Source organism: Papaver somniferum, chromosome 10 (genome assembly GCF_003573695.1).
Source record: "Papaver somniferum cultivar HN1 chromosome 10, ASM357369v1, whole genome shotgun sequence".
Taxonomy (NCBI): domain Eukaryota; kingdom Viridiplantae; phylum Streptophyta; class Magnoliopsida; order Ranunculales; family Papaveraceae; genus Papaver; species Papaver somniferum.
In genome coordinates, this window is record NC_039367.1 from 59,688,442 (window position 1) to 59,703,954 (window position 15,513).

Sequence of the window (15,513 nt, forward strand, 5' to 3'; positions counted from 1 at the left end):
GACGACTCGGAAATGGAGGTCGATCAAGATGAATATGTTGTTGCGTCTCAAGTAGCGGAGAGTGCTCCAGCAACCGCTGACACCATTGTAGTTAGGAATCCCTTGCTAGTTGCCGGTTCGGTTGCGGGCGCCGTTTTCGCTCCTCCATACTTAGTTCCTTATCCAGATCATGTGTTGATCGGCGGCTTCAGCGTGCCAGCCAAATGCGAGACGTTATATACCAAGATATGGGAAAGGTATGGACACATCGCCACAACCAAAAAGGTTACTAGTCGGTTTGCGCTGGTCAAGCGTGTGGAGGAAGCTTTATCTTCGATTGACGACATGTGCAAAGTGACTGGCCATACCGTTTCTTAGGACGTGGTCTCAAGATGGAAGTTTCATCGTGATGTGTGCGTAGACCACTGGTTCAATGTTCCCTGGTTTGTTGAAGGTTTCTCTGAGATTGAAAAGTTGCAGACCACGGCGGCTGAAGGCCCTTTCGCGGATGAGGTCGCACAGCAGGAGGCGGAGATCAAAAGGTTGTCCACGGAGCTGAAGCTGAAACCGGGGGTCTCGAAAGCACGAAGGAGGCTTTCTCCAAGAAGAGCAAGCCATTACTAGATGGTTTTCTTTGAATGTACTCCTGTCTTCTGGACTTCTTTATTTAGGTTTCTTTTTTGAAAGGCGAACAGAGCGCCTGGTTCATGGTTCGATTTGAATTGATAGATAATCATCTCCTATGAGGGTTTTGGATTATTCTTTTGGAATGAATTGTTTTGTTTTTTTTAGAATAATGTTGTTTTTGGTTATGACTATATGTGGCATGAATACCCCAGGAGAGTCATGGAGTTGTGAATGTCGTGTTGTTAGTAGAAAGTATGGGATGAAACATGGGGATAGCATGGCTGTCAGTTTCTACTATCTATGTGAAAATTCTAGGTCGTAGAACATGCAACTCGTCTGACGAGACTTACTTGATTTTTAGAGTCTCCCAACAAAATGGATCTCCCGGATGTAAATCTGAGTTTTTGTGGGCGGTGGCGCCGTGACTGTGAAAAGTCCCCAATCATTCCAAAGTCCCCAGTCATTCCAGAGTCGTCTGATAACCGAGGCGGCGGCTATTCTGCTTCCATCATCTCGATATCTGGGTTGAAAAGATGGAATCGGAAATCGGGAAATGATATTGTGACCGATAGATTAATCTCCGACTGTGGTCGCCAATTGTTTGAGGGTGAAAACAGTTTCTGCTGATTTTGGTAATTTCGAGTGTGTGGGTGAGAAACGAGTCTAAACCCTAAACAATGTATTGCAAGGGAGTACTTTGATTCGAGAGATCAATCTGTACAAATCCGTCCTAAACCAAGAAATAGCCGTTCTAGACTTGCTTCGGTCACAAAGTGAAGGAGAAGGGTTGGTCTAGGAAGGGAAGCAGAGAGAGTGTTGAGACCAGAATAGTTGATTCGGGAAGAGTAGTTGTTTGACGACTTGTATCAGAAAGTAGAAAGCTAACGGACGAGAAAGTTAACAAGTGATTTCTGAGTGTTGTATTCTCTTGACCAAAAACTTATCCTTTGGTGGAAATAGGTGAGACCTATTTATACAAGTCGCAACAAAACGTACCCTGGACTCGTAAAAAGTGGAAACGGTTGAGTAAATGGAAGAAAGCGGTAACGCCTGGAATTGATGTTTCCATAATGAAGGACACATTTCACCATTACTTATTGTATTTACTAACCGCCTCACTCTTATGACACTTTATTGTAAAGGGCGTGGTGTACGCCGCATGCTGTAAACCTCGTGACATGTTTTGATGTCTCGTGTGTTTTGTGTAGCATGTTTCTATTGTTTGGAAAGTTGAGCTTGGGAGGCTTGCCGGCTCGGTGGTGACCTTCGACGGTCGAGATTTTGCATCTTGAGAGGAAGGTTAGCCCTTGACTGTGGTTACGTTCCGTTGGTAGCCAGTGGCGTGGCCACGGTGCTGGCATGGCTTGCGCATGCTCTTGGCTTGGCTAATTAGGGTTTGGTGTCGTGACCATAGAATTGGCATAGCTAAGTGTGCGCCGTGGCCAAAGAGTTGGCAGCGTAGCCAAAGGTTGCCACAAGTCATTTGGTTTAGTGGCGAGCTTGTACGGCTGAGATTTGCATCTCAGAAGTAATGCTAGCCGTTTGATTGTTGCAACCCTCAGTTTGGTAGCCAACGGCATGGAGGCATGGCCAGCGTGGCTTTGGCATGGTTTAGGCGCGGCCTAGCTAGGATTTTGGCATAGTTTTAGGCGTGGCCAAAATTAGGGTTTTGGCATGGTTTAGGCGCATCCAAAATTAGGGCTTGGCATTGGGCCAAAAGTTGCCACGCCTTTGGTGGAGAACTTGGACGGCTGAGATTTGCATCTCAGAAGGAAGGGTGGTCGTTGATTGTTGCAACCCTTCGTTTGGCAGCCAGCGGAATGGAGGCATGGCCGGCGTGGCTTTGGCATGGTTTAGGCGCGGCCAAGCTAGGATTTTGGCATAGTTTTAGGTGCGACCAAAATTATGGTTTTGGCATAGTTTAGGCGCGACCAAAATTAGGGCTTGGCATTGGGCCAAAAGTTTCCACGCCTTTGGTGGCGAACTTGGACGGCTGAGATTTGCATCTCAGAAGGAAGGGTGGTCGTTGATTGTTGCAACCCTTCGTTTGGTAGCCAGCGGCATTGAGGCATGGCCGGCGTGACTTTGGCATGGTTTAGGCGCGGCCAAGCTTGGATTTTGGCATAGTATTAGGCGCGGCCAAAATTAGGGTTTTGGCATAATTTAGGCGCGGCCAAAATTAGGGCTTGGCGTTGGGCCAAAAGTTGCCACGCGTTTGGTGGCGAACTTGGACGGCTGAGATTTGCATCTCAGAAGGAAGGGTGGCCGTTGATTTTTATAACCCTTCGTTTGGCAGCCAGCGGCATGGAGGCATGGCCTGCATGGCTTCGGTGCGGAGGTGTGGATGGCATGGAATGCCACTGGCACGGTGGTGCGGCTGGCATGGTTGGCATGCCTTTGGCACGGAGATTTGGTTGGCATTCCATTGGCACGGTGGTGCGGCTGGCATGGTTGGCATGCCTTTGGCGCGGAGATGTGTCTGACATGGCATGCCATTGGTACGGTGGTGTGGATGGCATGGTTGGCATGCCTTTGGCGCGGAGATGTGGCTGGCATGGCATGCCATTGGCAAGGTGGTGCGGCTGGCATGGTTGGCATGCCTTTGGCGCGAAGATGTGGCTGGCATGGTTGGCATGCCTTTGGTGCGGAGATGTGGCTGCCATGGCATGCCATTGGCACGGTGGTGCGGCTGGCATGGTTGGCATGCCTTTGGCGCGGAGATATGACTATTAGGGTTTAGCGTGTCGAACCCTAATTTAAAATATGTGGCACGCGTGATTGGCACATTTTGCTAGCATGCGCGGCTGGTATGTGTAGAGATGATGCCAGTAAGTACCGAGGGCTTTGCCGTGGAGCATGGCATTTACATAAAAAAAGGTACCCAGTAATTTTACGCAGACATGTTGAATGGTTTAATAAATGTGCTAGTGGCGAAATTATTACTCAAGTGTGACGTCACTGTTTGACTAAGGTTTTACGATTTTAACTCTAAACTAAAAACCACCATCAACACCTCTAAAAGAAACGGAAGAAAAACTTCATTAAGCGGTGTTGCGATCAAATTCAATAAATCTAGGTTATTGGTCTTCGCTGGTTTTGGTACTGATGATTTTTATATCAAACCAGTAGTGGATGTAAAACTGATTGTACTATGATGATTATCAGATACCCAATCGATTAAATTCCTTGTAAATTTAAAAACCCAAATTTCATATCCATTGGTATAAACTTCAATTTCCTGTTAGTAATCTTTTCTCCAGAGTTGAACCCTAGTAGATCCAAAACATAAAAAAAAGCCATAGACAATTCGAAGAAGATTCTTTTTTTTACTGAAATCAACTCTTCAGATTATTCGATTCCAAGACAACTAGACAAGAATGAATAAAGGAAAAAAGAGAAGAGTTTTCTGATTTTATTGTATGTGAGAGAGTAAAGTCAAACTGGTTTTGACCACCTAATTCCTCCAATAGAGATGGGAGGAATGTGCGCCCCGGTTTTAGAGGGGTGCACAAATTTGGACTCATTACCTATCATTAGTACAAAACAAAGCTAGGATAAGTTAGCCTGTGTTAGTGGTGGTCAGGATTTGTCCAGACAAAGATAAATCAAGGGTTGTGGTTCTCCTGACCACCCCCTACAACTCGCACGCGTGACATTAGTTCCAATATTATGAATGAAAAATGAATACTCAAGTCAAGATATGGATTTTCAAAAATTATAACGGGGAGGTTCGAACTCATGACCTATTGTGTTATAAGAGTTGCCTATAACCGGTGTTCCACCTTAGTTGGAATTAATAGAAACGATAAATCAACGGTGTTGGTTTGTTCGACTTAAATATCATAATTGCTTTATTAATTAGTGTTTTACTAATTGCACATTATAAATAATCTATTCATTATAAAGTGTTTTATTAATATGTGTTTCACTAATTGCTCATAATAAATGACTAATCATTTTTTAGTTATAAATGTTTTCTTAATTAATTATAATATGTATTTCCATTAATAAGTAATTTTTGATAAATAATATCAATAGACATTTTTGGCGACAATGAGTAGTAGAAGAGGTGGAGGCCGAAAGATTAGTGGTGGTTAAGGGCGGCGCCAAGCACGATTATATTTATTTTTGTTCTTTTATCATAAAATGGGATACGAAGTCCATTTTTCACATGTATCCAACTTGCCAAGAGTTTTTTCTCCCTCTTTCCTCAAAATCTTAGCTTCGCCCCTGGTTTTTGGTGGAAGAAGTAGTGACGGTGAGTGCTGATGAGTAGTGATGGACAATATTAATTTTATGTTGCCGTTACAACATCGATAACATCGTAGTGTGGAAGATGTGGTTGGTTGTTTTTAACACTTTTGATAAAGGAAGGTACCATATATTTCCGAAATGATATCATACAAGATAATATTTTCATGATCGTAGTTGGATCACCCAAATGATACCCCTGTTATCTTTGGTACTATATCGTATAAATCATGATTTTTTAATGTTAAAATAAAATTGATTGCAATACAAAAAAGAATATATAGACGGAAAAAAAAATAATGAAACCAATCAATTGACGATATTTTATTCAATCTAAACCTCATAATGGCATTTGTGATTGAAAATTAGAATTGCGTCCAACAACCTACATAGGGTGGGCGGCAGTGATGGTGGCAGTGGTGGAGTCAAAAATTGACATTGAGGAGGCCTACTTTTTTTTAAAAAAAAAGAAACATGTAAATTTTGGTGGACTAAACCATAAATATATATGGACATAATACTATTTATAAAATAAACTAAAAAATTCACGTAGTTATTAAAAATTTAAGGGGTTAGAGCCAGGTTAATCAACCCTTGGCTTTGGCACTAGGTGGTGGTGGATAAAAAAAATGTGGAAATTTTTTAGGAACCCATGTTTAGTTCATCTCTCTTTTAGAAACCCATCAATAAGATAGTATATTTGTCCAACCCAAAATACAAGATGTACGATCGAGATTACTAGCTTTAGATTGAATTTAGGTTTTCATATTTTAAGTGAGACTAAATTAACCTTTACAAATTACTGCTTATTAAAAACAATAGTTCAACTAATTATTAACAAAAATCGGTTGATTTGGATTATGGTCAATGCAGGCGTTTTTTATGGGCGTAGTTGAGGGAAGTTGAATTTTAGTCTCAACATCCCCTAATTAAACTCCCGTCTAACTCTCTCCCAATTTTCCCTTGATTCCCGCTGTCGTGGGAGAATATTCTCTTAGCCTTACTTTCTTTCCATTCTGTTCACGACCGGTTCTTCCCTATAATTTAACATGGTAACGACATCACTGTGAAGGATTCAATTATGTCACCGATTTCTATCGCGAACAAGATTTTGAATTTATCATTATTACATATTTCATGCTGAAAATAATATATATTCTCATTATTACGCAGTATTTTTGGGTGAAAGATCCAATTATCCAAATAAAGTAATAAAAATGAACTTTTTGGGTGAAAGATCCAATTATCCAATCTGACTCATAATAAAGTAATAACAATGGAATATTAGGTATATGTTCTAAACATTTTGGGCCGCGCTAAGTTTATGTTTTGAAGATGCAATTCAATTTTTGGAATTCTACTAGAAGGAATACTACGGTATATGCACAAATACTCAACCATTAATTGTTGAAGGAAATTTTGTACAAATAACCAAAAGACAAAATGTTGGATTAGAAATAGAAAATTTAAGAGAAAGTAAAAAAAAAAAAAAAAAAAACCTCTGGTGTCATGGCTTGTCTTGAACCAAATGCATTATACACCAACTCTTCTGCCAGTAAATTTCCTCGAGCAGTAGTTCCCTGTTACATTGGCGATTTGTTAAGTTGAACAACTGTGGTGGATGGTCGCGAACAATTTTGTTTGTCCTTTCCAATTTGTTTTCCACGTATTTTATGCCGAAAATGTATGATCCACCAATGACTATGTATGAATTAAGTTAGTGCAGCACCCTGAACTGAAGAACCCGTTTTCTAGTGTAGCGCAGATGGGTGATACGATCTTTGTCCATATGGTGACTCATTAGCGAGTATTAAGGCAGCTATGGGAAAACTTTATCCTGAATCTACACTAATAATGCTATGATAGATACCCGTCACCAGCTTCGCGGCCTTCGCCTCCATCTTGATTGTCTTCTTTCTCATCGTCTCTGACAATCTTCATTTTTGGTTTGCACATGAACCTGTTTTCAAAAAAGAATCATCAAAGAGATGCAACTGGTAATGATTACATTAATCACACTTAAAGTAAACAATTTCCAGGTATCGCTAGCGATAATTACAATTATCACAATAGAATTAGGTGAAATTTGCATATTTCTCTGACTTGAATTTCTTGTATATATAGAGATAATTACAGTTATCATAGCTGAAACAAGTGATAGTTGCAAATTTCACTTTTCAAGTTTCAATAATCTCATATGAATATCAAGTACCCAGAGGAAAAACATAATGATCACCCATGTTTGTCTTTTATGGCATAGTTAAGAGGATGAAAAATGGTTACTGAAAAACAAAATTGTTACCCATGTTTGTGCAATTTGGTTAATGATAAACAAAAAGTTCATTGAATCATTATGTCAAGCGCACATATAGAGCAGCCAACAAAGATTAAAATAGACTAACCAAAGCATACATAAATAATCAACATAATTTGATGTATAATCCGAAACCCCAAGAACAGCAAGATCAGTACTCAATGGGGCTAATTCCATGTAGCACCATTACATCGGTAAACAAAGAAAAACACAAAAGACACCACATACTGACCTTAAGAGTCTAAGACCATGTGATAATAGATATTTTGTTGATCACGGATCTCACCGTATCTGATAATCAAAAATATTTCTTCGTTTAGCTAAGAAGAATATGCCGTAATGAAGATATTAATTAGGTGAAAATAGGTTGTTGTTTTTTTGATGGATTATTGAAACAAGCTCTAAAAGATGAAGGTACTACTTGAGAATCAAAATTGATTTTGGGTCTTTTATGATCTACACAGTTCCGAAATCAGTAAATCAAAATACCATTTATCACATCATAAGATAATTATCACATTTTTTCTACATCAAAAACATCAATTATCACAACAAAAATCTAGGATAAGTAAATCTATCACAATTTATCTGTCAATGAAAAAAGTGAATAAACTATTAAATCACAATCGTCAAAAAAAATAGTCCGTTACTTACCTGTTTTGGCATCTCCTACTTTTCCCTTTCGAATAGAATAACATATGGTCATGACCATTATTAGTTTTAAATGAGAGCAATTCAGTAGACAAATTTGAACAAAACAAAAACTTATGATTAATTTGATTATCACGGACTATCCAAAAAAAAGAAAGAAAAAAAACCCTAATCTCAACACAATCACTAAATCTTTAAACTTACGCAACCATAGAAAACCCATTAAATCACAAATCATCAAACAATCAAAGCATGCATGGATTAAGCAATCGATTACTATCTTTCGTAGTGGTGATAAATTCACTATCACTAAAAGTAGATAAGTAAGAAGAATTTTTACCGAAAAATACACAATAGGGTTCTATTTTTGTAGTAAGTTTACCGTGAAAACCAGCTCTGTTTTTTTTTTTTTTTTTTTTTTTTTTTTTAGTTTAGCTTGAAGAAAGAAGAAAGAAGAAGCAACAAGAAGAAGAAACAGATGGAGAGAATATGACACGCGTCTAGAGGATATTGCGGGACGATAAAAACTAGGTGAGCTTAATTTTTGGGATTTTCCTAAATTATTGGTTTTTTTGACTTTTTTCACCGTAGACCAAAATTGGATAATTCCTAAAATAAAAATAAAATAATTACTATAGTAAAAGATCAGTATAGTAAAATTAGTAGTTTTAAAACTAATTTTAGGCTTCTAATATAGGGTATCTTAATGGTGGGCTCCTAATATAAAAAATTCTAAAATTGGGCTAGCCATATTTTTCCCCTAAAAAAATGGATTAATATGGTTTTATAGTGGTGGAGGGTATTGGTGAACAAAAACATATTATGCTAATTTTGTAATGCCAAAGAATATGTAACGTCATATTATAAAGTATAAAACGTGGCTGATCATTCTAATGTTAAAATAAACTCGATAAAACACATGTCCATTTTAAAAAATTGGTGCAATCAATTGCCATGTTATGTAATAACTAAACGAACGACACGAATCAAGATCAGAACATATGAAATTATTTATTATCGATTTGTCTATGTAAAGAGTGTTCATGATTTGTCCTTGGCAAAGATAAATTTATCGATGGGGTTTGTTTAACACAAAATTGGTTAAAAAGACCAAAATTAATAATTTCTGGGTGCAAAAGACACTTAGATTTTGATACTGTTTAAATGGACAAAAATATAAAAATAGCCTGGATGTAACCAGTTTCATCCTACCAATTTTCAAATATTTTTTCTTATTTTTAATTTATATCAGGATGCATCCAGTTTCATCCTTACTATTTTTCAAGTTTAAGCCAGGATGAATCCAGTTTCATCCTTGCTATTTTTTTTGTGTCCATTTCGCCAATACTAATTTTTACTCGTCCATTTGAACCATATTTTAAAAAATTTTGGACAAATGACTCATTTTCCATTTGTTTAATTAAACCATTTTTAAATACTTTATTAATTAGTGTCTCATTGATTGTTCATAATGATTAATTAAATTTCTATTATAAATGTCCCTTTAATAATCTAACATAAATACATAATTTTATTAATAAATAATTGTACTAAAAGCTATATTAATTCTAATGGTGGTAGTGGAAGTAGGGTTAGTATAAACGGTGGCGGGTGTTTGTGAATGGTGGAGGCGGTAACATTGCTATTGGTGGAAGAAATAGTGGCAGTGGATGGTTTTTATGGTGGTGGGTGTTGGTAATAGTATTGGATAATAATAGTTTTTGCTTTTTAGTGAGTTTTATTGACCGAGTAAAAAAAAATCTTCACAAAACATGCAACATTGTATTGTGAAAGATGTAATTGGTTGTTTTTAGCACCATTGATAAGGACAAAAATCAAATATTTCGAGGATGATACCGAAACGTATAAGAAAATATGATCATGACGGTTGGATCACCGAAACGGTATCCGTATTATATAAAAGCAATTGGTGTGACAGCGTAAGAGAACATTATCGCTCTCTCAAGTACTATTACATTTTTTTTCCTGAAAGACCATCAATGTCGAGTTGTTTCGCGACAACTACTTACAAAGACAACAATTGTTTGAAAATATTTGTTTGTTCATCAAAATCATCATAAAAAACTCTAAATCATAAATCTAAATTTCGCCTCTGATGTTTATAGAATATTTTTTATATTTTACATTCTCAAATCATGCGACCTCTTGATTACAAATCAACAATATCAAATTACGGATCAATATGTATAGGTTTCATTCACTGGGTTAGAAGGTAGAGTAGATACAGATGGGTAGATCACATAGCAGAACATGACTCAGAATACTTCAATAATTTGGTCAAGAAATAAGGTCAAAAATTTAAGATTAACTTTCTACAGGATTAATTAGATCGGCTTTGATAGGAGCCGGACCGACTAAAATATGGATTAATAATAATTTCCACGTAAGACAATTTCAAAACATAGTTTGGCTAACTCTGCCTATGTAAAGAGTGGTCAAGATTTGTCTTTCCTCAATTGCTATGTTATGTGAGAAGAAGGTGATATCTAAGATTGAGGTACAATTCAAATCCATTAGATTCATACCATTTACAACTGGACGCCTTGAAAAAAATTGACGTGTTGTTGTTATTATTACAGGTAAGGGATACATTGACCACACTTGCGCAAATAGCTCACTTCGCAAATGATTGATGTTGCATGTACTGTCTAGAATGCAACAATGAATTTGAGGAAACAAGGCACCAGAAGCAGTGTCCGGAGTATTTTGGATATAGTAACTTAGACCCGATGAAATACTCATGTTCTTTTTCTTTTTAGTTTTTCCACAATCTATTTATTTAAGAAAAATGAACATTGCAAATACATAATATCAACAAAAATTAGACAGATTGCGTTTGATAATAATGGCTACTGATGGTCCGAAAACGACAAAAGAAATGAATTGTTGTAGAAGAATTGTTGGGATATACGATGGATTACTTGATACGAATGAAAGAGGTATAACTATTTCGATTACAGTAGAAGATGACATCAAGTTTAAAGTTAGTAACAAACATAATATGGCTAACTAAAATGTTAAAAACAAACAGGATATATAAACTTAGAAAGCAGTGGGACTTGAAGATACCAATTTTGAAAACTACAATCTTAGAAAGCAACGATCCACAATACCATAATTTTTTTTTTATAAATATTCAATGTAGAAGATGTCAACTTTTAGTAAAGGATCTATTGACAACCTATAAATTTGAAATAGGATCAGGGAGTACAATATGTGTTCAAGGTTCTTTATGAGGTAATGTGTCGCCAGATTGTATTCCAAGTGAAGGTAGGAACATATGGAAGTGACAAAATGTCCAAGACTTTTGAAGTTACCAAAGCCTTCGTTAAGACGAACTGTTGGGCACAATATTTTGTTGAAGATTTAATGGCAGAGGTTTGCATATATACAATCCCTTCGAAAAGGTAATTGGTACACATTTTAAACATTGTCATCTGATGGGTGTTGAAAAATTACAGGTAAATCATGTCACATTGGAGAGTTTGTATCATCCGTTCGATGCAAAAAAATATTATTCTCTGCCTATTTGGAGAATCGACAACATGACCATGATAAATGAGTCAGCTGGAGCGAAATAGTAGCATGGGGAGACTTTTATGGACGATATTGATTAGTTAATTTCACTGAGATGAGCGCTGCTAACGACATATTTCTAAAAAATATTTAAACTTTCATGTTCATGTAGAGCATTATCTCATTATAAGCAATGAACCTAAATAAAAAATTGATTGGAAGTTAAGATTATATTTCTTTCGTTTGAGCAAATCTCCGGCGGTAAAATATTAAAGGAAAAAAACAAGAAAAAAAGAGAGGAAAATCCCGACTATTTTTATGACAAACCCGTATTAAATCATAAGAAGTTGATAAGTATTCGGGACACAAATTATACGATATATTAAAAATGAACCAACATCATGGCCCGTGTCGTTACGGTACCGGTTAAGGGCTAGTCATTAGTAGAAAACAAAGCTAGGATAAGTTTGTTTGTGTTAGTGGTGGTCAGAATTTGTCCATACAAAGATAAATCAAGGGTTGTGGTTCCTCAGACCACCCCTTACATCTCACACGTGTGGCTGTAGTTCTCAAAAAGATAAATCAATGGTTATAGTTCTGTAGGCCACACCCTACTACTCGCACGTTTGGCGGTCCTATGAAACCAAGATCTCCAATGTGTTCCGTTTTAGTTAATGAGAAAACTGTTCGTCTTTCATAGCACGATCTCATTCTTATTCTCTTCTCCCTGCTCTATAACGCGTCTCTGAATTGCACTGGATTTAAATCGTAGAGGTAAATCAAATGGTATGCTTCTCCCACTTATATTTATTGATAATGAAACGCCTAACTCTCCCTTATGTTAATCGCTCGAATTCTGTAATCTCGCTCTCTCATTCTTCCAGTTCCACCACTAAATCAAATCCAACCTTATGTGTACATCTTCAGGTCTTTATGTTCAGTTGATTTCAAGAGTTCAGTTAGTTCGGTACAGATTGGGTAACCTGGAGTTTTTAAATCCGCTGATTTGAAGAAGATTTCTCACCGAAAAACATTCAACCAAAACAACAAAGATGCTCAAGATTTCTCTTAAGACCCAAGTTGATGTAATCGTATATCTGTTGTTAAGTTTCTTATTTTGATTCATTGGTTTGGTAAGAGAAGATGAAGGGAAAAAAGAAGAGCTATCCAACTCACATCAATTTCCATTATGAATAATCCTCTTAACCAAACGTAAGTTTATCAGTTCGGAGTTCTCTAGGGAACTGCTTCATCTTTCGTCTCCCTCTCTACAAATTTTTTTAAGGGATAAACTATTTTTATATGCAATATTGAGTTTATTTGATTGATTATGTATATGGGTTGATTGGTGATTTTAATTTTACCTGATATCTGTTTGTGTTCACTTTATCTCCAACCTGAGGTGTTTCTCTATTTGTTTCATCCCCTTAGGCCTTAACATCTCTTTTATGTTCTTTCTATTTAGGTTCATAAGTTGGCTGATAAATGAGTTCCTACTTTTGAGTTGAGGAAGATCTTTAATTGGTTTAAACCAAATAAAGCACATATATCTTACATTTTAGGTGTATCCTTTGATGGGAATTTGTTTGCACAATGTTGTTTGGCACATATCTCAGTTCATTTTTTAGTGCTTACTATTGCAGGCATGTTAATTTGTGGACTTTGTTAAATTCCTCTGATGATTTCAAAGCTCTCTCATTTGCTTTGATTTGATGATAACTCTAATTTGTATCCTGTTGTTAGCTGGAGCGCAGTTTCTTATACAACTAAACCCTCATAAGTGTTTTAAACTTCAAGAGGGTCACTCGATTGGTTTTCAACAACCCAAGGTAATTTGATCTGATGACTCTTCTTAATTGTAACTTTCCATTGTATTATTGCATTATTTTACTGGAATTCATTAGTATTTGAATAATATAATTTTCAAGTTAATGTTTAGCATTACTATGGTCATTGACTCATTATGTCATCCTAAATCGAATGACAACTGATTGAATCATCTTGATTGATTTTCTTAACTTTATTTTTGCTTTAGAGCATTTACGAAAAGAACAATTTGGGAAAGCAAAAACTGCTGATTTTATAAGAAGTCTTGGTGCTTCAGGATCCTGTTGTATCCACCAAACTTGGTTTCATTTCTGAATAATATTTTCAATTTTTTGATTTTTATAAACTCCTCCACTTTCAGTTGTGGAATGTGTCACAACTGGTGATGCTTCAAATTGTAAATGCATGGATTAATGAGGTAATTTGGAATTTTGTATTGGTTTTTCGCAAGGACCCCAGTACTTTTGCCTGCTGATTGTCTTTATGTACTTCATAACATCAGAGAATTGATAACTTAGACATCGCTAAGGTTCCCAAAAAATATGAGCGGTGTAAGATTTTTGTTAAACATTGGCGAATGGTTGTCGATGACGATGATTTGGAATCCCGCTTAAAGTATGTTGAGCGCAATCTATAAATTCATGTTTATTGTTCTTTCGGTGACATTACGAAGTTTGAAGCATTTGCTTAACACATAACAGGAATGAATCATGTTAAAACATAAAACTCAGCTGTGAAGTTGTATGAAATTTCATGTTTCATCATTATCATGCAGTACTGATAAGGATGCTTCAGATGATTAATTGCATCGAGGGGATGTTTATGTCATTACTACAATTTCTATTTTGAAAATCTGTAACAACTCTTAACTGATTGATAGAATACATCCCACTAATGGTAATTTGACTATAATTTGAGGTTTGCTTTTGATATTTACTTTCTACATTACAAATTAGTTAGTCAGAGCATAATTTCAACTGCAGTTTTTGATTACCTGAATTGGGGTCACAATTTTTCTTTAAACTCATAATTGAAGTGAAATGACATACAAGAGAAAATGATTTGATTGAAATAAAAAATTAGGTGGTAAGTTGTCGTAAAATCTAAACAGTCGATGACCGTGGTTGTTCTTGACAATTAGCAGTGACAGATTGGACGGATTTTTGGAGTGTAAGGTCAGATATATGCATATACAATATAATGGGTAGGGTAACAGTCATTATACAGACTTTATATGTTGTCCTTTAAAAATGGATACTATTTCTTGGTATATAACATATTGTATATATCAATGTCAAGAACAAGAGTATTTTATGGTTGGCCACATTTTATAGTTAATTATAACTAAAAAGGTTTGTGCAATACCGGTCCTGACAGTGGAAGCAAGAGAGTTCTTTCAAGTTTCGTATACTTACGGTAAATGTGGTTAAAATTTTGAATACAAAACAGACTGAAGTTATATACATTTTACTGCATATCATGTTATTTTAAGGAAGCCCTGGACATTGTTTACTTTTTATTTTAATAATAAAACCAATTCATTGACAGTTCTAATTTCATCATTAATGTAGCAAATGGCGGATACAAAGAATGGAAATGGATATGGCAGAAAAGAAAAGAAACAAATGACTCGTAAGGAAATCGACACGGAACGTAGAGGTCAAAGAAGGATGGCGAAGAGGCAAGAGAGGAGAAGAGCAACGATGGACCAGAAAACAGAGGACGAGCCTAAACATCGAAAGATATCTGAGTATTGAGGTGGAATAAAAGTATTGGCTGGAAAAGAAATGGAGGAAGACGAAAATAAGGCGCAAGACGGGATGTCTGTGAAAACATAAGAGGACAAATTTCATAAAATGAAAGGCAAAAAGTCCAGATAAAATAGAAAGAAGACATGGCAGAATGTTGAATAAGTGCCGGGCTGGTGGAAGTCAGTCCGCAACGAAAGAAGAATATGCAGAACATGGGGATAGTAGTCGATGATGGGTTCAGAGTTTATGGATCAGTATAACATTGTAACTATTATCTTGGCTTTTTCTTTTTTTTTTTATATATATACAAATATTTGAGATTAACTGATAAGTAGGGCTGGCAACGGATAACCGATATCCGATATCCATTTCCGAAATCCGACATCCTATAGAATTTAATCCGACATATCGGATATCGGAATCGGATATTCTATCGGATATTTCCTCTTAACGATAACTGTATCGGAATAGGCTGCTTCCGTTAGGTTAATATCCGATATCCGATAACTTAGGGGTGTACTTGTAATTTCCTACCCCTAGGTATTATCTATCGACTGTCGGAGAACCTAATCTTCT

The 15,513-nt window shown here is 36.4% G+C and overlaps 2 long non-coding RNA genes across 2 annotated transcripts; one reads left to right on the forward strand and one right to left on the reverse strand.

The window, feature by feature from the left end:
- Positions 1 to 6,237: 6,237 nt before the first annotated feature.
- On the reverse strand, positions 6,238 to 8,257 carry LOC113317383. The gene is made up of 2 exons (XR_003343483.1): positions 8,163 to 8,257; positions 6,238 to 6,817 (listed from the first exon to the last, which is right to left on the reverse strand). It is a non-coding gene; the product is annotated as an uncharacterized LOC113317383 (long non-coding RNA).
- Positions 8,258 to 12,041: 3,784 nt separating this feature from the next.
- LOC113317243 lies at positions 12,042 to 15,252 on the forward strand. The gene is made up of 4 exons (XR_003343360.1): positions 12,042 to 12,145; positions 12,287 to 12,571; positions 13,103 to 13,188; positions 14,758 to 15,252. It is a non-coding gene; the product is annotated as an uncharacterized LOC113317243 (long non-coding RNA).
- The last annotated feature ends 261 nt before the right edge of the window (positions 15,253 to 15,513 follow it).